Genomic DNA, 25157 nt, shown 5'->3' on the forward strand with positions numbered 1-25157 from the left:
CAAGGTCGAGCAGAAGTTTAAACAAAAGAAGCGAGACTTTGGATCTGCGAATCCAAAGCAGGGGAAAGGTGCCCCTAAACCACAGAACAAAGGACAAAGCCAAGGTGGGACAACCCAAGACAACCAGCCGAAGCTGCAAGCAAAGAACAGCACCGCGAAGCCGAGAAAGGACACTGGAAAATGGTGTGAGTTCCATAAGAGCTCCACTCACAACACAAGTGAGTGTCGGGCCAAACAGTCACTAGTGGCTGAGCTAAAGGTTTCAGAATCATATGCATGTTCCGACTCTGAGTCAAAACCCGATAAGGGGAATGAAAAAGGGAAGCAGATCATTGATGCGAATCCCAACGCCACTGTTGCTACCGCCAAGATCCAGAAAAATGAACCCGAAGATCCAGAGGAGGAGGAGCGTCTCTTCCACTCCCAGATGTGGGTAAAGGGCTCCCCGATACAATTCATTGTTGATAGCGGGAGTCAAAAGAACCTCATTTCGGCAGAGGTCGTGAAGCGGTTGGGCTTACCGACCACAGCACATCCACAACCATACACCATTGGGTGGCTTCACCAAGGACGAGATCTTCGCGTGAGCCAGCAGTGTCGCCTTCCATACAACATCAAGCCCTTCACGGATGAGGTATTGTGTGACATTGCTCCCCTTGAAGTTTGTGATGTATTACTAGGACAACCATACTTGTGGAAGCGACATGCTGTGTATGAATCAAGGCCCCGTGCTGTTATTATTACATTGGGAAATAAGTTGTACAGGATACCAGAGGTAGCACCACCTACCGCCATCTCTTTGATTACTGCAAAACAATGCAGTAAGATCATTTCCAAAACCAAGGAATTTGTTTTCCTGATGATACGCCCTCAAGGAAAGAAGAAGACAGTGGCCGCGGCATCCAGACAGGGTCCCTCTGCACGACAACTACAGATGGACAAGGTTGTGGAGGAGTACGAGGACATCTTCACCTCCCCTGCAGGGGTTCCTCTGCGCTGTCAAGTCAAGCACTCCATCGATCTAACCCCAGGTGCGCCGCTACCCAATGGAACAATTTATTGGCGCTCCGTTCTGGAGAACAATGAAATCAAGAGGCAGATTCAGGAGCTCCTGCAGAAAGGTCACATCCGTCCGAGTTCATCGCCTTGTGGGAGCCCGATCATGTTGGTACAGAAGAAGGATGGGACGTGGAGACTCTGTATTGACTATCGGGCGCTGAACAAGATCACTGTCCGTAATAGGTACCCGATCCTGCGGATTGATGACCTCCTAGACCAACTAAAGGCGGCGAAATATTTCAGCAAGATCGATCTGAAGTCAGGATATCACCAGGTACCAATCGAACCCTCTGATGTGTGGAAGACTGCCTTCAAACCCAAGGAGGGCCTTTACGAATGGTTGGTTATGCCTTTCGGATTGACGAATGCTCCTGCAACCTTCATGAGGCTAATGGATGACATCTTGTGGCCATTCACCAACTCCTTTGTAGTAGTATACTTGGATGACATTCTGATCTTCAGCCAGAGTTGGGAAGAGCACCTCCACCACATCCGACAGGTTCTCCAAACACTGCGGCAACACAAGATATGTGCCAATTTGGAGAAATGCACTTTTGGCATGACCCAGGTTCAGTATCTGGGATACATCATTGATGAACAGGGGGTGTATGTCGATCCAGCCAAGATCCAAGTCATTCAGGATTGGCCCTCTCCAACCACTCTAACAGAGCTCCGCAGCTTTCTAGGTCTTGCCAACTTCTACCGCAGGTTTGTGTTGGGGTTTTCTCATATTTCTTGGCCCTTGAGTCAAGTCACCAAGGGCGAGGTGAAAGCAAAATTCTTTTGGTCTGAATCTCAACAGAAGGCATTCATGGAGTTGAAGGATCACCTCTGCACTGCACCAGTGCTCGCGTTACCAAATTTACAACAACCATTTGAGGTCGAGACAGATGCCTCTGACTATGCTATTGGGGCAGTCCTTACTCAACATGGACATCCAGTGGCATATCACAGTGAAACACTTTCAGACACAGTCCGGAAGTACCCCACTTATGATACAGAGATGTATTCCATTGTACAGGCCTGCCGACAATGGAAGCATTACATTTTGGGGAAGGAAACGGTCATCCACACAGACCACCGACCCCTGCAGTTCATACAGACCCAAGGGAAATTGCAGAATGATCGCCATCAGAAGTGGTCTACATACCTGCAACAGTTCCACTTGAATATCAAGTATAAGAAGGGCAGCACCAATAATGTTGCAGATTGCCTCAGTCGACCACCGATCATGGCGTTAACCACTGTGCTCAACTCTTGTGGGCACGAGACTTCTGATTGGCCACTTCTCTACAAAAGCGACCCAGAATTCGGCCACACATACCAGACACTCTTGGAGGGTCGGCATGTTCCAGATTTTCACCTCCAGGATGCCCTATTATGCCACCTCGGTCACCTTTGTGTTCCTTCAAGCGAGCGTGCCAAGATGATTTGGGAAGCACACTACAGTCGGGCTGCTGGGCATTTCGGGGTTGAGAAAACAGTGGCAGTACTGCAAAATTATTTCTATTGGCCGAATCTTCGACAGGATGTTGGGAAGTACATCAGATCATGTACTGCCTGTGCCATTGCCAAACCGACCATTAAGAAGCACGGCCTCTATACCCCGTTGCCTACCCCTAGTCGACCTTGGGAATCCATCTCCATGGATTACATGTCAGGCCTTCCTTCTAATAAGCATGGAAATGACTGTGTTTTTGTGGTCGTCGACAGGTTCTCGAAGATGGCCATTATGGTGGCCTGCAAGAAGAATATCATAGCAGAAGCCACTGCTAAACTCTTCTTTGAACGAGTGTGGGTGCACTTTGGGATCCCACAGTCTATCATCTCAGATCGGGACAGTCGGTTTCTCAGCACATTTTGGTCCAGTCTCTGGTCAATGCTGGACACCAAACTCACGAAGTCCACAGCCTTCCATCCTCAAACTGATGGCCAGAAAGAGGTTGTCAATAGGATGATTGTGCACATTCTGCGCATGTATAACTCAAAGCATCCACGCACATGGGACGAGAGCCTCCCCTATGTTCAGCACAGCTACAACCGAGCTCTTCACAGCTCCACTGGCCATAGTCCTTTTCAGGTGGGTTTGGGATTCCAGCCACTATGTCCCATTGATGTGGCCATGCCACTTGCAGCTACTCACATAAATTCAGCTCATGTCCAGTCCGAAACAGATAAGGCCACCAGCTTCATTGAGCGCATCCAACATATTCGCCAGCAGGTCCATGACATTCTTGAGAAATCAAATGCCAAGTACAAGCAGGGACATGATCAACATCGGGTGCCACACAAGTTTCAGGTGGGCGACAAAGTCTGGTTGCATTTGCAAAAGGAACGCCTTACTGGAGCCTATCGGAAATTGAGACCACTCCGATATGGTCCTTACACCATTACTAAGGCTATGGGAGACATTGCATTTGAGCTCAGCATTCCTCCATTCCTTGGCCTGCACCCAATGTTCAATGTGGACCGCCTTCGGCCATACTTTCCACCATTGCTAGACACATCCGACATTGCAGAACAGCCCAAACCCACAGAATTAAATCCAGATTGCATGGAACAAGCTGCAACTGATCGGATCATGGACACCCAGATCAAGAACACTCGCCAACAGAATATCCAACTGTATCGAGTTGTCAAAGCAGGCCAACTCCTTCAGCAGGGCAAGTGGCTCACCAGGGAACAAGTTCAGCAAAAGTTTCCTCATCTCATGGGGGAGCTCAACGCAATGGGGACCACTGCTTCCTAAGGGGGGAGGAATGATCCAGGTGGATATTGGTGGCCACCTGCCAAGTCCACCTGGACCCCCACCATTGTCTTTCTTAGCATTTTCAGTTTCCTTAATTATAGCACAACTTACTATTTTTAGCAGTTTTTCGGGTCCTGAACTTCCGGAGCCGTTTTGAGGCCCTAAACGACGTTTTTTGGGGAATCCGGGGCCCGTTCCAACAATGGTAGTGCTCGGATAGATCTTTCTAACGAGATATTGTACGCGTCAAACGGAGATCGGATGCCAAAGTTACGACCCCGGGAAGTTGATGTACCAATTTACCCCAAACGGGGCCCACAGTTTGGCGTTTCATCTCCTAGGGTTAGGTTTTGGAATTTTAAGGGTTTTCCATTGTTTCTCAACAATAAATAGGCCTTCGAGCCTCATTGTAACACAGTTCAGAGGCATGTAGCCACCACATCTCTTCTCAGAGATAAGCTACCATCGCCCTAGCTGGTTTATTTCCATTTCTGGTTGTAAGCATATTTCAGTATTTTCCATTAATGAAATGAAGTATTATTTCCGCTGCATCTTTGTGTATATGGTTATCTCTATAATTTGTTGCGTTCCTGTTTAAATCCGGATCACTCTGATGGCTCTGTTTTGGCATATATATATATATATATATATACATGGCTCCTTCGTTTGCTCTATTTGCTCCGTTTACTCCTCTTCTTTGGAATATATATATATATATATATATATATATATATATATATATATATATATGCTATGTTCTACTCACTCTATTTGCTCCTGTAGCTTTGAGAAGTCAGTTTTGGCTCCTCTAGCTTGGCAGTGTCTTTCAAAGACCTCCTTGCATATATGAATGCCTCTCTTGCTCTGATGTTCTGTGATATGATTTGATATGCCTCCTTTGGTAACTCCTCTTGCTTATGGCTTGGCTATCCTGGTGGCCTTTCTCCTGTCTCTCCATGGATCTGCTTGACTTCCCCTTGGCTTCTAATATCTAAAATATTGCCATATTAGTATCTAGAATATTGCCATATTGACATCAATGACAACCTAGGTAAACAATCTCCCCCTTTGTTATTGATGGCAATATTCTTCTTCTCTCCCCCTTTGACATCAATGGCAAAGGAGTTCTTTGGGACTCCCCCTATCATACTGCGTCTATTCTTCATGAATGGTATATCTTCATCGGTTTGTGACTCCCCCTGTCATAGTGCTCTTCTTCTTTTTACTCAAGATAGAAGGATTGATGCTTTATCATCAATTAGCACATTATTCCCTCTTCATGTCTCAGAACTACTCTATCATGGCTTCAACAATGCTTAAAGATGCTCTACTTTAATGCTTTCATTCAGATTGCAAATGGCCATACACCAAGTGTCCAAGTCCAGGCTTTTATGCTTCAATCCATATTGTTGTCTCCATAGGCAAAATTGAGAGACCTTCATAGTCCGAATCTAGAGAAAAATGCCACTGAGATTGTCTTTCTTGCCATCTTTCTTCAGATCTGAGTTTCTTTGTGTCTCCATGCTTCTCTTTAGATCACTGCCATCCAATGTTCAACATCATTTCATTTGGGTGAAATGGTGAGAGGTTGTGCCTTACTGTTGCTATATTTTCTCAGTGAGGTTGTGCCTTTTGCCATGTTATTTCCCTAACAGATTCAGATATCTAGTCTATGCCTGTCTTTTAAATCCAATTACTGATTTACATCTTCATGCAATGCTTCAGTTTTGTTATATGCTGCCAGCTTCTCTTATTTCAATCTTCATTCCAGATGTATCTGTTTGTTTGAAGATTGCCTCTATTAGTGTTCAAAATTTATCTGTTCTCTCATTAAATCCCTGAGTTAAGACATAAACTTCTGTGATAACAACACCATAGTTGTTTGCCCTATTTTCTCTAGCATTAGATGACTTTCTCTGTTGCTTCAAATACTACTTAGTGATTAAGTGGAAAGCATCTTTAACAACAGTCCAAAGAATGGTTACAGGATCATATTCTTCAATGGAGTACCCCTGAGAAATGATCTTTATCAAAGAATGACTGTTAATATAGTTCAACAAGGATTTCATAAGGACCCTTTCACTAATAGCTTCAACAATAATGATCAAGAATTACAGGCTCCCCCTAACTGTATGCATCATCTCCTTTTGGCAGAGTCTTCTCATAAAATGCTTAGATTGTCAAAATTCAGGCCAATGACATATGTTGTTGGCTGGAGAGCTCAAGGGACTTTCGGATTGTATTTCCTTCCTTCTCCATACTTGTGTAACTTTCTTCTTTTGCATGGTTCTAGCTTGTGTAAGAGCCCAAGTTAAGTTACAATCACGTGCCATATGACTAATGTTGTGACACTTGAAGCATTCTACATTGTTCATGAATAAGAATTCATGATTTCTTCCTGCAAAATTGTTTCTTGGAGATTGTTGGGGACTATAATATCTATCTCTATGTTAAGCTTTACAGTCTTTTTCCATGTGACCAAAGTTTGTACAGGAATAACATTAACCAAAAAATAAATTTTGTACCTAGGAGATGGAGGTTTCCTTGACGTATTTTTGAAGCCTTTCTGCCTTGAGATCCTTTGATGATAACCATTGCTTCTCACCTCTTTGACATCATCTACATTTCTTCTTGGAGCTGGTTTTCTTCTTGGAGTAGGATTTCTTCTATTATAGCCTTGATTTTTCTCCTTGCCTTTGCTGGAGCTAGGAGCACCACCATTTCTTTCTAGCTTCTTCACATCTCTCTTGTTTGAAGCATTTTCATTCTTGTTTGAGGATTCACCTGCATACCCGAGGCCTGATTTATCAGATGGACATCTGTGATAGCTGAGCATGTCATCCAAGGCTTGAGAGCTCTTCAATATTTTGTTCATCCCTTCAACCTTTGTTCTAAGGAAGACAATCTCTTCTTTCAATCTTTCACACTCATTATTCTTCTTGGCAAGTTGTTTCTCAGTTTCTTCCTTGCTATGAGTAGCTTCATCTGCTTCTATTTTAAGGGAGATGATATCTGACTTCATTTTGAAGATTTCTTCATCCTTTTCTTTGAATTGACAGATCATGGTGTTTCTTACCTTTCCTGCTTCATTAACCTGTCCTTCTATGACTTCCAATGCTTCCATGGTCTTTTCAACTCCTTGTGCTTGTTTCCTTGCTTCTTGTAGTTGAGACTTGAGAGAGGAGACCTCTACCTTGTGCTGACCAATCTCTTCTTCAAGTTTGTTCAAGCTCTTGTGCCTTTGTTCAAGTTGACTTGACAAGGTATCTTCCTGCTTCTTTGCTTTATTCAATTGATTTGTCACGGATATGACTTCTTCATGACGCTTTCTTTTGATTTAATGAAATTCCTTCTTAAGCTTGGCAAGCTCTTCATCCATTTCTTGTACTTGAAACTTGATGAGGTCAACTTTCTTCCTTTCTTGATCTTGGTCACCAACTAGTGCTATCTTCTTAAGTTCCTCATTTTATTTTTTCAAATTTTTAATCTCTTCCATGGCAGTCATAAGTTGAGCGAGGAGTTCTTCTACAAAATCTTTTTCATTCTCTTCATCTTCTATAATGGGTTCTGGATTTCCTTCTTGATCTCCATCATCTTCATGACTGATGGTCATGGTCAATGCCCATTTTGAGTGAATATCATGAAGTTTGTCCCATATACCCTTTGCTGATGAACATTTTCCTAGATTTTTCTTTACAGAATCAATTAGCCCATTCAAGATTGCCTTCATTGCTTTTGCATTATACTCCTTGGATTCCTCATCCATCCTACTATCAACAATCACTGATTTCCAGATTTCAGTGCCTTGAATCTATAGGAAATTCCTCATTCTTGCTTCCCTTGAGCCTTGGAGCCTCCTCAAATTGATTTTCTTCTATTTTCGTAGTAGAGGGAGACATATCCTTAGGAGGATTGGAGATTTTCTTCCTTGACCTCGCCATTTGTGTTCTAAAGGTCAACCTTCAAGCTGTTAAGCTTTGAATGAAGGTACTGGCTCTAATACCAATTATTGGAAATACTGAGAGGGGGGGTGAATCAATATTACTTTTTCCAACTATTGTTTTACCAGTTAAAACATATATATTCAGAACACAAGATGAAGAACAAGAATAAATGCTTTTATTGATATAAACTGTGTAGTAAAATAGATACAATATATAGATGGTTGCAATCAGTTGCCAAGCACCAACTTGGACTTTTGTGAGGCTCCAACCTCCAAAGCTCCAACTCTATTTTGCCAAGGCACCAGTCTTGGACTTAGGAGAACCAACTCCCAAGGACTTCAATCCTTCCAGTTCTTGAGACACTAGTCCCAAAGACTCCAATCCCTCTTACTTCTGAGGCATCAACCCCAAGGACTCCTATCCTTCTTACTTCTGAGGCATCAGCCCCAAGGACTCCAATCCTTCTCACTTTTAAGGCACCAACCCTAAGGGTTCCAACCCAATATTTTCAAGGCATGTTTGATAGTAATCTTCTGCTCTCAGAAATCTTCTCTGTTGAGTTATGTCTGTTTACAACTTCACTGTAGTCTCCAAGCTACAATATCAACAACAACCAGTCTTCTTATGAAGAAGTCTTTACAACTTTGCACACTGCCCACACATAGTCTTCAATAGCCTTCATGCTCTCTGATAATGTCTTAACACAACTTTAGTTAGTCTACTATTAGCTGCACTAACCTATGCATAAAGAACAACTTCCTGTTCAAGCTTATGTTCTCTGCTGGCTACTTCTCCCCTTCGACTATCTGTTGTCCTGTTGCCCCTTCAACCCTCTTTCTGTTCTGCTGGATCCTCCCACTGCCTCTGTCTCCTCCAGTTTATTTCCATAAAAAACTGTTCAACAACGTTTAACCCCTTTAACAACATTCAACAACTTACCGTTCTGTTCTTTGCTTTTTTCTATATATTTTTTTCGTTCCTCATCCTCTGTCTTAGGTTTCCTTTCTTTCCCGGCTCTTCTGCTTCCTCAACGCTAACTTGTATGTCGTTGTAGCTTCCTCTCTCTCTTCGTGCTCTAAGACACATTAATTCATCAAAGAGTGTCAAATAATCCAAGGAGAACACGTATTCCAGGTTGAAACTCTAACAACGCTCCTTTTGATAATGATAGCCGGCATACATAGAGCTTTACATTTAATCGACGTGCCATGTCCTATCGCAATCGCAATTGGCTTGAATCAACCCATTTAACTGAGGTTCAGCCTCCTGAACCATCAAAACAGTTATCATAAGCCTTTCGGCCTAAAACACCCCCCGCAAGCCAAATATTTAATTACATAGAGAATATGAGAAAAAAAGTCCAAAAGACTAAGGGGTGGACTTCAAGCAATATTACACTCGCATCTAAACTGTATTGGGTCTGCAGCTTAAATCACAATTGGCGATTCACGACTCCCGACGGTCCTTTATATGTCGGGCCCATGACACCGCTGATGGCCGACGGGTGATCCACCACTGGACGCAATACTATATTAAGCTAAGTTGTGATGTCGCATCGGGCCCGCAACGTTCATCGCAATCAATGCTTGGGTGTGGCAAGGCTTCATAATATATGCAATTGTGATGGATGTGATAATAGATTAACTTATATTGCAATGTTGCAGCAGGTCCACATATATATGTATCGCTATCGGCAATTGCAAAGGGGCACTTAACACTGTATGACTTCTGCTCCCGAAGTCCCAATGCAATATTGTGTGCCGGACTTGATACGACTCAATGCTCCCATGTATAAGGTTTCAAGTCCACCTCTGCCTCCGATAGTCTAAAGGCATATATACGTGAGTTTTAGCCTCCGATAGTGTATTTGCCGGGGATGCATAGTTTTGGCCGCCAATAGTGTTAAGCATATATATATGGGTTTTTTGGCCTCCGTTTGTGTTAAACGCATTTATATATGGTTCTCTCCTCCAACAATGCATTCACCTATTTATATATATATTCTCCACTCCTTTAACCCTATATATATATATATATATAGATATATATATATATATATATATATATATATATATATATATATATATATATATATATATATATATTGCTCCGTTGTTTCCTTTAACCCTGTATATATATATATTGCTCCTCCAATACTATACACTGCTTCGTTAACTGCTCTTCCGTTGTGTTAAGTGCATATATAGATGAGTTTTGGCCTTCGATAGTGTAGGAATTTACAGGGTAAGTTCCTCAGAAAGAATACCAAAAGGACACCGCTCACAACCGGATCTCAAATCAATACACCAGTATTTTTGACGTGGTTAAAACCCTCAAAGTGCAAGGAGGGAAACAGTCCACAACCTGTCCCAACGTGGGTACTACAGGCAATTTATTAATCAAAGAATGAAAATTTACATAAGCTTCTCTCATGCACGGATTACCCGAACAATGACCCTCCATGTGCTTTAAATAGAACTCATGGACCAATCGGGTGTCAAGCCACGGATCAAGTGTCGGTAATACCGAGGTGAGAGTGAACCGTCGGATCACTACATATCGTGACCGTCGGATTGTAAGTTACAAAATGTACAACGGTAAAGAAACACACTTTACCTAACTCTAACCTAACTCTATACTAGACCAAGTTGAACTTAACTATATCCTATGTGTCGGAATATCCTAACATCCTCCCTTAAGAACAACTTGGGATAGGATTGAAGGATTTACAAATATGACACAATAGGAGAAGGAAGGAGGCACTAGAGCCTATCCCCCCTTAGTGACAACTTCCTGAACTCCAAGCATATATCGAAGTTTAGTGAACTTCGCCTCTGTGAGAGCCTTTGTGAAGATGTCTGCAACCTGATCATCTGTTGGACAATATTGCACTTCAAGAACATGGTCATGAATGAGCTTTCTGATGAAGTGCATGTGTAGTTCAATGTGTTTGCTGCGCTGATGCTGGACTGGATCTTTGCATAGCTGAATGGCACTTTGATTGTCACACCAAAGTGTGGTTGGATGCTGCTGCTCAAAGCCAAACTCTGATAGGATCTGACGAAGCCACAAGGCTTCCTTACTAGCTTCCACGGCACCACGATACTCTGCTTCTGCTGACGAAAGAGAAATGGCAGCCTGTTTCTTACAAGCCCATGTAATAGGTCCTGAACCAAGAGTGAAGACATAACCGGCAGTAGACTTCCGATCATCAGGGTCACCAGCCCAATCAGAATCAGTGAAACCAACTAACAGAGGAGCTGCTTTGGCACTGTAATGAATCCCAAACTGTACTGTACCTCGAACATAACGAAGTATTCTTTTAGCTGTTTTCCAATGACTTTCACGGGGGTTTTGCATAAAACGAGCAACAAGGCCAACAACAAAGGAAAGATCAGGACGAGTATGGGTTAAATACAAGAGTTTTCCGACAAGTTGACGGTATAAGGTAGCATCAACTTCAGGAGAAGTACAAGAGACTGAAAGTTTGACTCCAGACTGAAAGGGAGAAGGGGCTGTCTTACAGTCTTCCATGTGAAAATGACGAAGAATATCACAAGCATACTTGGGCTGGGAAAGGAAAATACCCTCTTGGGATTGCAAGACTTGAAGACCGAGAAAATAGTGTAAGTGTCCTAAGTCTGTCATTTCAAATTTCTTTTTAAGGCTGGACTTCACATGGTTTATAAGGTTGGGATCACTACCAGTAAGAATAAGATCATCAACGTAAAGAACAAGGATGATAAGAGAGTTGCCCACTTTCTTGGTGTAGACAGTTTTGTCAGAATGACACCTAGAAAAGCCAGATTCTAAAAGAAAGCTATCCATTTTGGCATACCAAGCCCGAGGAGCTTGCTTGAGGCCATAAAGGGATTTCTTAAGTCGACAAACAAGGCTGGAGTCTGTTTGTATGAAGCCAATGGGTTGTTCCATATAGATTTCTTCCTGCAAGTCCCCATGCAAGAAGGCAGATTTAACATCCATCTGATGGACTTCCCATTTTAAAGAGGCAGTAAGGGAAAGAACAAGGCGGATAGAGTTCATTTTGGCAACAGGGGAGAAGGTTTCAGTGTAGTCAATGCCTTCAACCTGTGAAAAGCCCTTAGCAACGAGACGAGCTTTATGTTTATCAACTTTCCCATCTGGTCCATACTTGGTTCTGTAAACCCATTTACATCTAACAAGTTTGCGTCCCTTTGGTAGAGGAACAAGATCCCATGTATCATTTGTCATCAATGAATGATATTCTTCATTCATAGCTGCTTCCCAATGTGGATGGCCTGAAGCTTCTGCAAAAGTGTCAGGATCATGATTTACTGGAGCTTGAGCCAGTAAAGAAGAGGCTCTTTCAAACTGAGAACGTGTACGACGCTGATCTGTAGGATCACCGGCAAGATCACCTGCTGCATCCCGAGTAGCACGGACCCATCTTGGAAGTTGAGGATCCTGAGAAGGTGGGGGAGGATTATCATCCTCGCTTTCATCATCTGAAGAAGAAATGTTTTCAAAAGTAGAAGAGATAGGAAGAGGTGGCACATCCGCCGGACTAGGCTCGCAGGCCGATTTATTTTCATCAAATTTTACATCTCTTCTAATGATAACATTTTTGGACTTAAATGGAATAAGTCTATAACCTTTTACATCTTCAGAATATCCAACAAAAGTACATTTCTCACTCTTAGGTTCTAAAGCTTTATGCTTTTCATCTGGAATATGGGCCCATGCTTCACTTCCAAACACACGAAAGTGACTTACATCTGGTTTAATGGAACTCCAAGCTTCTTCTGGAGTGATATTCTCTAGAACCTTAGTAGGAGTGCGATTGATTATATAATTTGCACAATTAATTGCTTCGGCCCAAAAACTAAGACTGAGTCCTTTAGATTGCAGCATACAATTAGCCATTTCCTTTAAGGTGCGATTTTTCCTTTCAGCTACACCATTTTGTTGTGGAGTGTATGGAACAGTATGTTGCATTTGAATTCCATTTTCGGTGCAAAAGTTGATGAATGTGTTTTTAACATATTCTCCACCATTATCAGTTCTTAGCTTAAGAATTTGATGTCCAGATTGTTTTTCAACAAAGGCTTTGAAGGCCAAAAAAGTGTTAAATACTTCGCTCTTGAGTTTTAAGAAGTATACCCAAGTGCGTCTGGAGAAATCATCAATGAAAGTTAAGAAGTACTTGCAGCCAGAGAATGAAGCAACAGGAAGAGGACCACATAAATCACTGTGCACAAGCTGTAAAGGGGCTGAGGCGTGCCAAGAGGCACGTTTGTCAAAACTGTCCCGATGATGTTTTCCGAGTACACATCCGGAACAAACACCATCTCTGCAAGATACCATAGGAAGACCTGTCACCATATTTTCTTTACATAGATGCTGAAGGGAGCGATAGTTTAGGTGACCAAATCGCTCATGCCAAAGTTTGCTCACTTCATCATTATGAGCAACAAATACTGAGGGAAGATTTGATGACCCAAAGTTGTGAAACTTATACAACCTTTTGGAATCATCAGCAAGACCAGTAGCTAGAGTCTGTTTAGGATCTTTTAGATCCTTGATTACAACATCATGAGGTGAAAATTCAACAATTTTACCTTCACCTGAATGAGTTATCTGATAGACAGATAGAAGGTTGCAGGATAAGGTTGGAACACATAATACATCATTAAACTGACCATTGTCTAGATGAACAGTTCCAGTCCCTACAACATTAAGAGATCTATCATCACCAATATATATATTTTTGGTGTTACAATCATTTAAAGAAGAAAACATGGCTTGGTTTTTGGCCATGTGACAAGAGGCTCCAGAATCAATGAGCCACTCATGAGAATGAGAAGAAGAAGAAGATACATTTAATGCATAACCAGACTTAGATGATTGACAATGACATGCAGAAAGTGCCATTCCGGAAGTTGAAGTTGAAGTAGGCTCCACATGGATGTTATGTTTCTTCATTGCGGCTTCCAAGGCTTCCATCTTCTTAAAGCATTTAGATTCTAAGTGGCCATCTCGATTACAAAAGTTACAATGTCTATCAGTCTTCTTCCATTTGTTTTTATTGGTCTTATCATTTTGCTGAAATGATCTTTCATTTTGAGGCTGAGATGGTTTAGGACCATTCTTTTGAGGATATGACTTCTTAGGATTCTTTGAATTTGGTTGCTGCTGGGCGGCTAACGCTTTCGTGGAAGAGTTTCCAGGATTAAGAAGACCAAGGTGTAAGAGTTTTTCTTGTTCTCTTATTAAGGAATCACAAAAGGAGTCAAAGGAAGGGGCCTTGTAGTCTTGTCCTTGACAAATGAAAGCTTCCCTTGTAGAATGGAAAGTGGAAACAAATACAGAGTAGGTTGGTCCCAACTTAGTAAGGATGGAATAAATAAGGTTACCATCTTCTTTCTTAACTTTAACACCTTCCAAGAGATATCTAAGGGTCTTGAATTTGGACAAGAAATCTTCAATGCAAGAAAAATTGTTAGGATCCAAAGTAAGCAACTCATTTTCAAGTTGATGGGCTCTAATTTCATTTTTAATCCCAAAAACTTTAGCAAGTTTTCCTAATGCTTCATGAGGAGTCTCAAGTTCTGCAATGTGGAATCTAAGATCAGGAGAAATAGACATCCCTATCAAACCACGTGCTTGATCTTGTTTATTTTCCCATTTTGCCGCCTTGTCTTCATCTTTTGGTTTCTTCTCTTGGTCTGTGGCTATTCTGAAGAGACCTTTACTTCTAAGTAAATCTTCCATGTAGGCTACCCATTAGAAGTAGTTAGTGCTGTCAAGAATGACTTGGCATGGACTTTCCATTTAAAAAAAACTGAAGCTGAAGATGCTGAAAGTAAGTGTTCCAATGGATAGATCTCGAAAAAATAGGCGGTTTTAAAAAAAACGGCTCTGAAAAAGGCTTCCGGATGAAGAAGTTATGGCTTTTTGAAAAAAAATTGTTGACGTTGCCGGCAAAGTGCGCGAATGTGCGGGAATGAAAAAAATCCGCCCCCACAAAATGGAGACTTGAACCCAAGACCTCTACTCTCTTAAAATAGCTTTGAACCAATTGATCTATACAAAAAATTTGAGAGAGAGAGAGAGAGAGAGAGAGAGAGAGAGAGAGAGCGGGGGGGGGGGCCTTGGTTTGCGTGCTTGCCTTGAGAAAGCTCTTTTTCCCTCTTTTTCCCTACAAAACACAAAACACAAAACCCAACACGAATATGCAAAGAAAAACGAACCTTGCGGCTCGAAGTTAGCTTTAGCCAAAAAACTAGAAATTTAAAAAAAAATCTCAAAGTTAGCTTTAGCCGAAAAACTAAATATTTTTCTCAATGTTTCTGATTTTCCGAGATCACACTAAGGTGCAGGGAAAAGAGCATACGCATGAGAAAAATCCTTCCTTTCTGTTTCTGATTTGCCCAGATCGCACAGAGTCGCAGTGCAAAGAGCATATGCAGAAATGAAAGGTATAGATCCAGTTAAAAAAAAAGGCTAAATAAACTGAGACCGAAATAAGCAGAGAGAAAATAACAGTAAACTGCAAAAAACACTGTATACCTCCCGATCTGAAAAATGACGCAGCTAGGGCTACCGGAAACCTTTTCGCGTGAAACGAAAGGGGTTCCTCACTGGAACAAATGCTCCGAACGCAACAGAGCAGTCCTCTCGGCCCGAAAGCAGTCAGAAACAACAGATCTAGGAAACGACAGCCGCATGCAGTTCTACCGGCTTCAGATTTGGATCACCAACGGACGCGGCCCTCAAATAGCTCTGATACCATGTAGGAATTTACAGGGTAAGTTCCTCAGAAAGAATACCAAAAGGACACCACTCACAACCGGATCTCAAATCAATACACCAGTATTTTTGACGTGGTTAAAACCCTCAAAGTGCAAGGAGGGAAACAGTCCACGGCCTGTCCCAACGTGGGTACTACAGGCAATTTATTAATCAAAGAATGAAAATTTACATAAGCTTCTCTCATGCACGGATTACCCGAACAATGACCCTCCATGCACTTTAAATATAACTCATGGACCAATCGGGTGTCAAGCCACGGATGAAGTGTCGGTAATACCGAGGTGAGAGTGAACCGTCGGATCACTACATATCGTGACCGTCAGATTGTAAGTTACAAAATGTACAACGGTAAAGAAACACACTTTACCTAACTCTAACCTAACTCCCGATTGTGTAATGTGCTTCCTCTGATGGCTCTATTTTGGCATATATATATATATATATATATATATATATATATATGTCTCCTCTGTTTGCTCTGTTTGCTCCTCTTCTTTGGCATATATATGGCATATATATATGCTCTATTCTGCTCGCTCTATTTGCTCCTATAGCTCTGAGAACTCAGTTTTGGCTCCTCTGGCTTGGAAGTGTCTTTCAAAGACCTCCTTGCATATATGAACACCTCTCTTGCTCTGATATCCTGTGATATGCTTTGATTTGCCTCCTTTGGTAACTCCTCTTACTTATGGCTTGGCTATCCTGATGGCCTTGCTCCTGTCTCTGCATGGATCTGCTTGACTTCCCCTTGGCTTCTAGTGTCTAGAATATTTCCATATTAGTATCTAGAATATTGCCATATTGACATCAATGACAACCTAGGTCAACAGAGTCGTAAGTGAGCGTAATACTAATTAACCACACATAGGGAATGTCCATTCCTTATTGATAGCATAAGCATTTCAACCACGATACTAAGCGGATAAATTGCATCCATACACAGAAATAGGCATTCCCATCATTGACACACACATTTTCATAATGGAAATAAGAATTCACATTATATTCACATACATAGTAGCATAATTAAGCAATTTATCTTAGGATATAGATGATTGACATATGAGATTAGGACTTCAATTCTCCACCCAACCTTAGGCTAATGACGCTGCTACTCTTAACTATAGTCAACCACCCCTGAGCCTGATTTAGAGATTGTGAAGGGAAGTGCTCAATGGATATTCACACTCGTCATATGCACATTCACATGGGAATCCATAGTCCTGAACACTTCCACTTGGTCCCCAAGAATCTAGAGTGAACAATGTCTCCACCTAATAAAATCAAAATCTAGGGAATCTAGAGCCTCTAAGGTTCAACCCCATAACTAGTTCAGGGAATCTATAATTTCTCAAGCTCCACCCCACAACCAGTTCAAGGAATCTATAGCTCTATTCTCCTCCCCAATAATACCACAGGAGTCCAGAGAGTGAGTCTCTCCACCCACTGTGCACATTAGGAATCTAGAACCGAGTTCCTCAATCTGTCTCTTATAGGAATCCAAAGCACACTAGATATTCCACCTAATGGCCTCCATGGGAATTCATAGAGAAGAGTCTCCACTTGTTAGTCAAACTCAAGAATCCAAAGCTTTTTCAAGCTCCACTAGACATGCAACCACAAGAATCCAGAGCACTTGCTCCACCTAATATCTTCCTTGGCAATGTTGTTTCCCTCTTGTTATCTTGTTCTCCTCTTGCCTATGTTCCACTCGACTTTGTCTCCTTCAACCTCCACCCCCAATTCCATCTCGTCTATTTTTCCCAACACATTGTATGGTTTTGTAGGGACCAGAGTCTCCTCTGCCATGAAAAAGGGTTGGCTCATCCTTTTTCCTCCCGTCCATATGCATCCTTTAATTATCATGTACAATTCTCTCTCCCCTTCTATCAATGGTGCATACACAACTTAAATGAGTTGCTTTTTTCTGTTCAATTTAGGGGCGTACATGAAGGCACTACTCCAAAAGGTATCTGATGTCTATCTTGTATTAATAAATATGGCCAACAATGTTGTTCCTTCAATTATAAGAACGAGTAACAGTTAAATGCAGGGTTGGCTCCACAAGCCATCTCCCCCTTCACATCCACAGACTCTGAATCGATGTCCCTCTCAGCCTACTTATCATATTTTATTATTTACATTGATACACAGAAAATTACATGGTAATGTTTACAACATTATTCACAAGAGGACGATGATGGGGTTGTTACACAATGGTTGTGTAAACATTATAATGAGGGGTTTTTAATATCAGTGGGTTTACAAACCCTTAATCCAATCTATCTCTCTAATACCAATCTGAAAGGAGAGAGGAGGAAACCACACAATAATACAATAGCACAACAAAACATGGGAGAGGAGGAAACCATACAATAATACAATAACACAATAGAACATAATAGATTTGTGGCTTTGTAACTTGAATTGATTAATTTAATTGCTTGAGGACACATGATCAAATATACTCAAAAACACTAATAATAGATATGTTAATCTTACCTCAAACATGCATGAGTAAGTGTTCCTAAATTTAGACTCTATGTAAACTTTGAGATAATTGACATAATTAACACATTCTCAATCTTTCTCAAAATAGCCCAATCTTCTATAATAATAAGTTATACTCTAGACAAAATGATACCAAAAATTTTGAATATAAATTCCTTATTTCCTTTGCTTTGTTTAAATGTAATTATGCCTATAGGTGTGTCTATTTTAGAAAAGGGCTTAGAATTTTAATTTAAACTATCAATTATTAAAAATTATTACCTCTATTATAGCTATTTAACCTCTAGGAATTATTCTAGAATATTTTTTAGTAGTAGTCACAAATCAAAAGTTGAGATTTATCTCCAAAGTACTTACGTCTAATTTTTCCTTTTGATTAAATTGACTAGTTAGAAGAAAATGTGATGTAAGGAAGTGGTATAGTTAAGTCATGGTATTGTAACCAAACCTATTTACAAATTAAAAATATATACGAAAAAGTGAAGTGAGGTAAAGTGGGACAAAATCTCCATGATTAAAAATCTTGTTAATTTTTTTGTTTTATATTTTATTTTAAATTTTACATTTAAATCATCTTAATTTTAATAATATTTTTTTTAAATTATAATTTATAAATTTTTTAATACACATGAAATAGTTTTATTGGTGATGGTTATGTTAGGAAGTATTATATAAACCATCAAATTCTTTATAAGTAAATACAACCATTTTTTTAATATTTTTTTATTAATTTAAAAATATAAAATAGATCAATTTTGAAACTCGATGAGCATTAATATTTACCAATAATTTAACTAATATAACTAAACCAATTTAGTAAACTAATTATTATTACTAAATTGCAATCCAAACCCTTGTCTTCATCAAGCAAGAGACACGAAAACCGTAAAACAAAATGTCCTGTTCTATATTTTTACAAAACAAAATGCTTTTGAATAAATTTAGATATTTTTATTGAAACGTACATCTGTGATGGGAAGTGTAAAACCTGAAACATGAAAAGTTATTGAAATTACAATTGCTACATGGAATCTCCACTGAGCTGAGCTTGCTGTGCTCAACGGATTTTCTTGCTATGTGACAAGATTGAATCATAAATTATTCTATACTATCTACGTTTCTCCTTAAAGCCATGGAGAGAACTGTTTATTTAAAGGCGGGATTTAGCGACAACGTAGTGCTCGCCATCATTGTCAAACTGTGGCCGATTTTTCTGTCTCGACGCCGCTGGCTTGGCCCGGCCGACACCTCGGGCAGAAGCTTTAGCTGTTGAAGCTGTGGAAAGATGTTTGGCCTGATCTCTCAACAGGTTTTTCAGTATTTTGTTTGTGGGATTCTTCGGCAGCTCTGTCAAGAAGACGACAGCCTTGGGAACCATGTAGTGCGGGAGCTTCTCTCTGCAGAAAGACACAATCTCTTCTTCTGTGATGATGGTGTCATCGTTGTGCTTTCTCTTGATGAAGGCGCAGGGCGTCTCGCCCCACCGGGGATGGGGCATGGCAACCACAGCCGCCTCGGAAACGAGAGGGTGAGTGTACAGAACGGACTCCACCTCCACACTGCTGATGTTTTCTCCGCCTGAGATTATGACGTCCTTTGAACGATCCTTTATCTCAACGTACCCGTCGGGATGGACGACGCCAACGTCACCAGTGTGGAACCAACCGCCTTCAAAGGCTTTGGCGGTGTTCTCCGGATCGTGGAGATAGCCCTTCATTATGCCGCTGCCTCTCAACATGATTTCGCCCATGCTTTGCCCATCTCTTGCCACGCTGGACATGGTCACTGGATCCTTCACGTCCACTTCCTCCAGACTCAACACGCCCACTCCTTGCCGTCCTTTGAGGGCAGCTCGTTGGGCTGGGGAGAGTTGAGCATCGTCCCATTCGCTCTTCCACTCGCAGGCGAGAGCGGGGCCGGTGGCTTCAGTGAGACCGTAAGCATGTGTTACGACGAAGCCCATGTCTTCAACCTTAGACAGAATTGCGGGAGCTGGAGGCGCCCCTCCGGTGAGAACCTCAACTCTTCCGGGCAAAGGCTGTGGATTTGGGTAGTCGAGGAGGATGTTGAAGACAATAGGCGCGCAGCAGAAATGAGTGACATGATGCTGCTTCATGGCTCCATATATCTCTTCCGCAGTCGTGTTGCGGATGCAGACGTTGGTTCCGCCTCTGGCTGCGATGGCCCAAGTGAATGTCCAGCCATTGCAGTGGAACATGGGAAGCGTCCACAGATAAACCGGCTCTCTTCTCATTTCCCACAGAAGCAGCATAGACATGCTGCTCAGGTATGCTCCTCTGTGGCTGTACACCACTCCTTTCGGTGCCGAAGTCGTTCCAGACGTGTAATTCAGGGCAATTGCCTCCCACTCGTCTGCGAGCTTTACGGGCTCGAAACGTGGATCGCTGCCTCGAACCAGCTCCTCGTAAGTGCCGCTGATTACGACCCCAACTTGCTTAACTAGTCGAGCAATGTGAGCAGCTGGAACGCCATCATCAAGATCATGTATGAGGATCAGACGAGGAATGAGGAGAGGCGATTCGAGAAGGGCGAGGGCGTCTTTGGCGAGGGACAGCAATTGGTAGTCAACCAGCAAAAGCTTAGCTCGGGAGTGGGAAAGAATGGTGGCGACATTGCGAGCGTCGAGACGAGAATTGATGGTGTTGAGAACAGCCCCCGCCATTGGAACGGCGAAATGCGCCTCATAAAGCGCAGGAACATTGGGAGCCAAAACTGAGACCACGTCCCCTTTCCGTATTTTGAGACGATTGACAAGCGACGACGCCAGACGTCTGCAACGCTCCGCGGTCTCGGCCCATGTAAAGCGAACACCTCCTTGATCATAGATTATGGACGTCCGCTTTGCATACACCACCGCCGCTCTGTCGAGAAATGTCACAGGCGAGAGAGGCACATAATTCGCCCCGCACTTTCCCAGAGCCTCCATTGCAAATCACTAACTACTTCTCTCACAGATTCACCACTTGGGCCCGAGCGAGCTATCTAAGCAAGAGGGATAAATCTAGTAAATCTAGTTGCTAGAATGCGCAGACACAATAAGATAAGGACATGAATGAATGAATGAATCAGAGACTCTGGATTTGGTTATACAATAGCATAGGGAAACTTGATAAATCTAGTTGCTAGAATGCGCAGACACAATAAGATAAGGGCATGAATGAATGAATGAATCAGAGACTCTGGATTTGGTTATACAATAGCATAGGGAAACTTGATTTATATAGAACAGGGGGACAATTTTGTGACCACACAACTTTTGGTCGGTGCGAAAAATGCGCTGGAAGAACGCTTACAGTAACTTCATGGAAGCCTTGAAATCTAGAATAAGGCCAATAATGGCATGCGGTGGAAGCTTCCCTGATTTTGTTAGCCCACTTCTGTTATTGTCAGAGCCGAATTTTTTGTGTGATCTAGAAACCTTGGACCACGTGGCTCCACATGTGGTTCCAGGTAGCATGTTCTTGTGGAGGAATTCATCCAACTTTAAATATGACCACAACCTGCAACGGCTCAGAGCAGTACATGGACCCCCTCGGACGTTAGAAATTACGGAGAAAGAACAGAGGAAAGATAAGGAGATGCAAAGATTGACTAATAAATCATGTGGAAACTGGATAACTTTGAAAATGGTGTCGTGGGGACGTGCTGACCCGATGGCGAAGGATTCGGGCGTAATTCATTCAAACGCTTTTGACTGATACAGTTCCTTGCCCTTTATAATCGGCTCGTAGTCAAAATTCCTGTGCACATTATTCGGCTGCGTAAGTCTAATGCACTCATTTCTTGTGATCCCATGTAAAATTTTAATGAATGGATACTATTCCTTTGGTGTACTTGACCATTAAGCAACTCAGGAAAACAACCCGACACTTTTTAGTATGAATTTTTTGCTGAATGTCCAATCACGTTGAGTGTTCATCACAATTTACTATACTAATTTTATAATTAAAAGACAGGATGATTTATGCGTGAGTTTATGTTTATTCCCACTTAGGAAAAAATGGGGAAAAATATCTTTATATGCTAATACAAGAAATATTACGTCGATATACCTTTCTGGTTATCATAAATTATAATTTTTAATAGCAAAAATTGACGTGTATTACTAAAATTTAAGATTTTTGAAATCATATTCTTTTATGGAAGTTTGTGATCACATAAGATTGTGATTTCTGAATGGTTGATAGATGTCATTAATTTATAAATAATTTTAACCTATTCGCTGGTGGGAGTAGTTCACGTATTATTAATGCTTTCCATTTACCCAAGTCACGTGAACCATCTTTCAAATTGACTTTTCCATTGCAATTTTTAAATTGAATTTTTATTTTATTTTATTTTTCTCACATAAAAAAGGGTTTATATAATGTATTAGTGAATAGGCTCAGAATAAGAAGCAAGAATACATATGAGCTAACATATTCAGAAATGTATTTCTCAAAATAAATTGATGGAAACCAAAACCTTCCATATTCAGTGTGACCATCCCAAGCAAAGAGTCAACGAAAAATTAGTATTAATTAACTACTAAAGATAACTGGAAAATAGTCAGATGAGAATCACCATATAGTCATACAAGAAATATTGTAAACAATGGCATATGAAAGCAGACAAAAAACATATACGCAATAAGGTAATAGCGCCAATAGAAAAAGTTTAAGGTAATGGAAAAGGTCCCTGAGCTAGCTCTGTCCCACCTTCCATGTATGTGTAATGGAAGTTACCAAATGAATCAACCATCCCCTGTTTAGACAACTGCAACCAAGTTTCTCACGGTATATATGCTTAAATGTAACCTCATTGAATGTACCCATGAGATGCTTGATTTGTGTAATCCACCCAGAGAGATGCGAGGGAGAGAAATCTGGGTTTGTCGTGATACCATTGATGAGGACTTGTGAGTCCCCATACACAAATAGTGTATCTATACAAAGTTGTCTAGCAATCCACAACATTCCCCATAGGGCCAGAGTTTTCGCCCTCATGTTTGTACCATGTCCCCCATTCCAGTGGAGTCTATAATGGCAGAAGTGATCTACTCTCAGCCAAGCGCCACAACCACAAACAAAATTCTGAGCAGCACCGTCAAAATATCCAGCTGGGAAATGTAATTCATATGGAGCAGATTTGAGGGATCTATCCTTAATCACACCGGACGAGATCCTTACATCTTGAAATGTGAGTAGTACCTTGTGAATGATGACGGAAGGGATCGTCGGGGTCCCTTAAAAAATGAGTCGATTTCTTGCACACCATATTTCCCAAGTGGTAAGGAAAGGAATGGCCTTTTTCTTTTTACCCCGATGCATCCACCACAAAAAACAGTGTTCCAAGCAATCAGAGTTCCTGAAGGAAATGTTTAGAGCAGCCATATGCCAGACCATAAGCGGGCAATGAACTGATACTCTAAAAGGAGATGACCATTATCCTCTTTAGCATTCCTGCCCAGGGGACACCTCCCTGGCCCCATCCAACCCCGCTTACAAAGATTATCCCAAGTAAGATTTTTGTTTTACCAAATAAGCCAATTAAAGAGTATGACCTTGGTGGGGATGCCAATTTTCCAAACAAATAAAAACCAACATGGATATGGATCAAAGTGATGTAAATGAAATAGGTACCTATAGGTATCTGCCACCTTAATACTATTTGCACAAAGCTTCCCCACCTAGGTAACAGAGTCACCCTCATCATGTTTATAGAGGCTCGTCTATCTCAATCGAGTAATGTATTCCTTCCATTCGACTACTTATGAGTTTGACAAACCCATCGACTTCGCACTTTTCCACACTAGTGTAGGTCCATTCCAACCTTTGGTAACCTATTCTAAAAAAATAAGCCTCATTGTTGGAGACAAATTATCAAGTTTTCTGACAAGGTATGTGCTACCTCCAACCCTTTGATGTTATCCATGCCTATCATGATATGGTTTCCTCTGCCAAAGGCCCAGTAGAGTCGCTGCAAGAAATAGCCAACCATTTTTTGAAAACATCTCCGTATGTACAAACCCTGAGATTTTCCAACTATTTGATCCCCCTGTTATGAAGATACTTTGTGGCAATAATGTCCCTCCAGATACCATTAGTGAAAAAATCCTACCACATAGATTTGAGAATGAGTGCGTGTCCAAATAGGCAGGTATCGATGAGACCCCAACCCCCTAGCTCCTTGGGAGTAGAGACAATATCCCATTTACACATATGGAATTTACAATGACCCTCCCTGTTAGACCAGATAAACTCTGCCATGATCTACTTGATCTTGTTGATGACAGATGTAGGCAGGGTGTATAGGTGTGCCCAATGTACAACTATTTGTTGCAAAACAACTTGTACCAAGATAAATCTACCACCCAAAGTTAAGCTCCTGTGTGCCCACCCATTGATCTGCCTCCTATACTTATCTAATAGCCACTGCCAATCCAAGGAATTATACTTATTAGGTTTAATTTGAAAACCCATATATGTGAGACCTTCTCCTAAAGGCATAATCCAGAAATTGAATAAATCATTGATTTACTTGATTACTCCCAGGTCTCCAACAAAATACAATATGAAAAATTTACCAATGTTTTCCTTCATACCATATGCATCCCCGAATCATTGCAATATGTCATGTAAATACCTCCATTGTTGGCGGGAGGCCATACCAAAAGCCAGAAAGTCATCCACAAACAAATTATGGGAAATTATGATGCCTGCCACCAGTGTAATGCCTTCGAAATGACCCTCCAAAACCGCCTTTCTAATTTTAAGACTTAGGCAATCCATCATTAAAATAAACAATAGTGGAGAAAGTGAACATCCTTGTCGAAGTCCCTTGCCAACAGAGAAAAAATTGGATGGATAGCCATTTATCAAAACCGCAAAGTGAGCCGATGTGACACATGCCATAATCCATTCTATTATATTAGTGGATAGACCTATCTTTGTAAGAATAAGTCTGAGAAATGACCAATCCACACAGTCATACGCTTTCCAGAGATCCACCTTCATTACAATATTTCTGGTGTGTATTGAATGTATGACCTCCTAAGCAGTAGCTACAACATCATGGATCAATCTATTGTGGAGGAAACC

At 41.3% G+C, this 25157-nt stretch overlaps 1 pseudogene; it reads right to left on the reverse strand.

Moving 5' to 3' along the window:
* Nucleotides 1-19012: 19012 nt before the first annotated feature.
* On the reverse strand, nucleotides 19013-21235 carry LOC149143620 (trans-cinnamate:CoA ligase, peroxisomal pseudogene; annotated as a pseudogene).
* Nucleotides 21236-25157: the final 3922 nt, after the last annotated feature.

The sequence above is a fragment of the Pinus tabuliformis genome, chromosome X (assembly GCF_031772625.1).
Source record: "Pinus tabuliformis cultivar Carrire ecotype Pingquan chromosome X, CPIR1, whole genome shotgun sequence".
Classification (NCBI taxonomy): Eukaryota; Viridiplantae; Streptophyta; class Pinopsida; order Pinales; family Pinaceae; genus Pinus; species Pinus tabuliformis.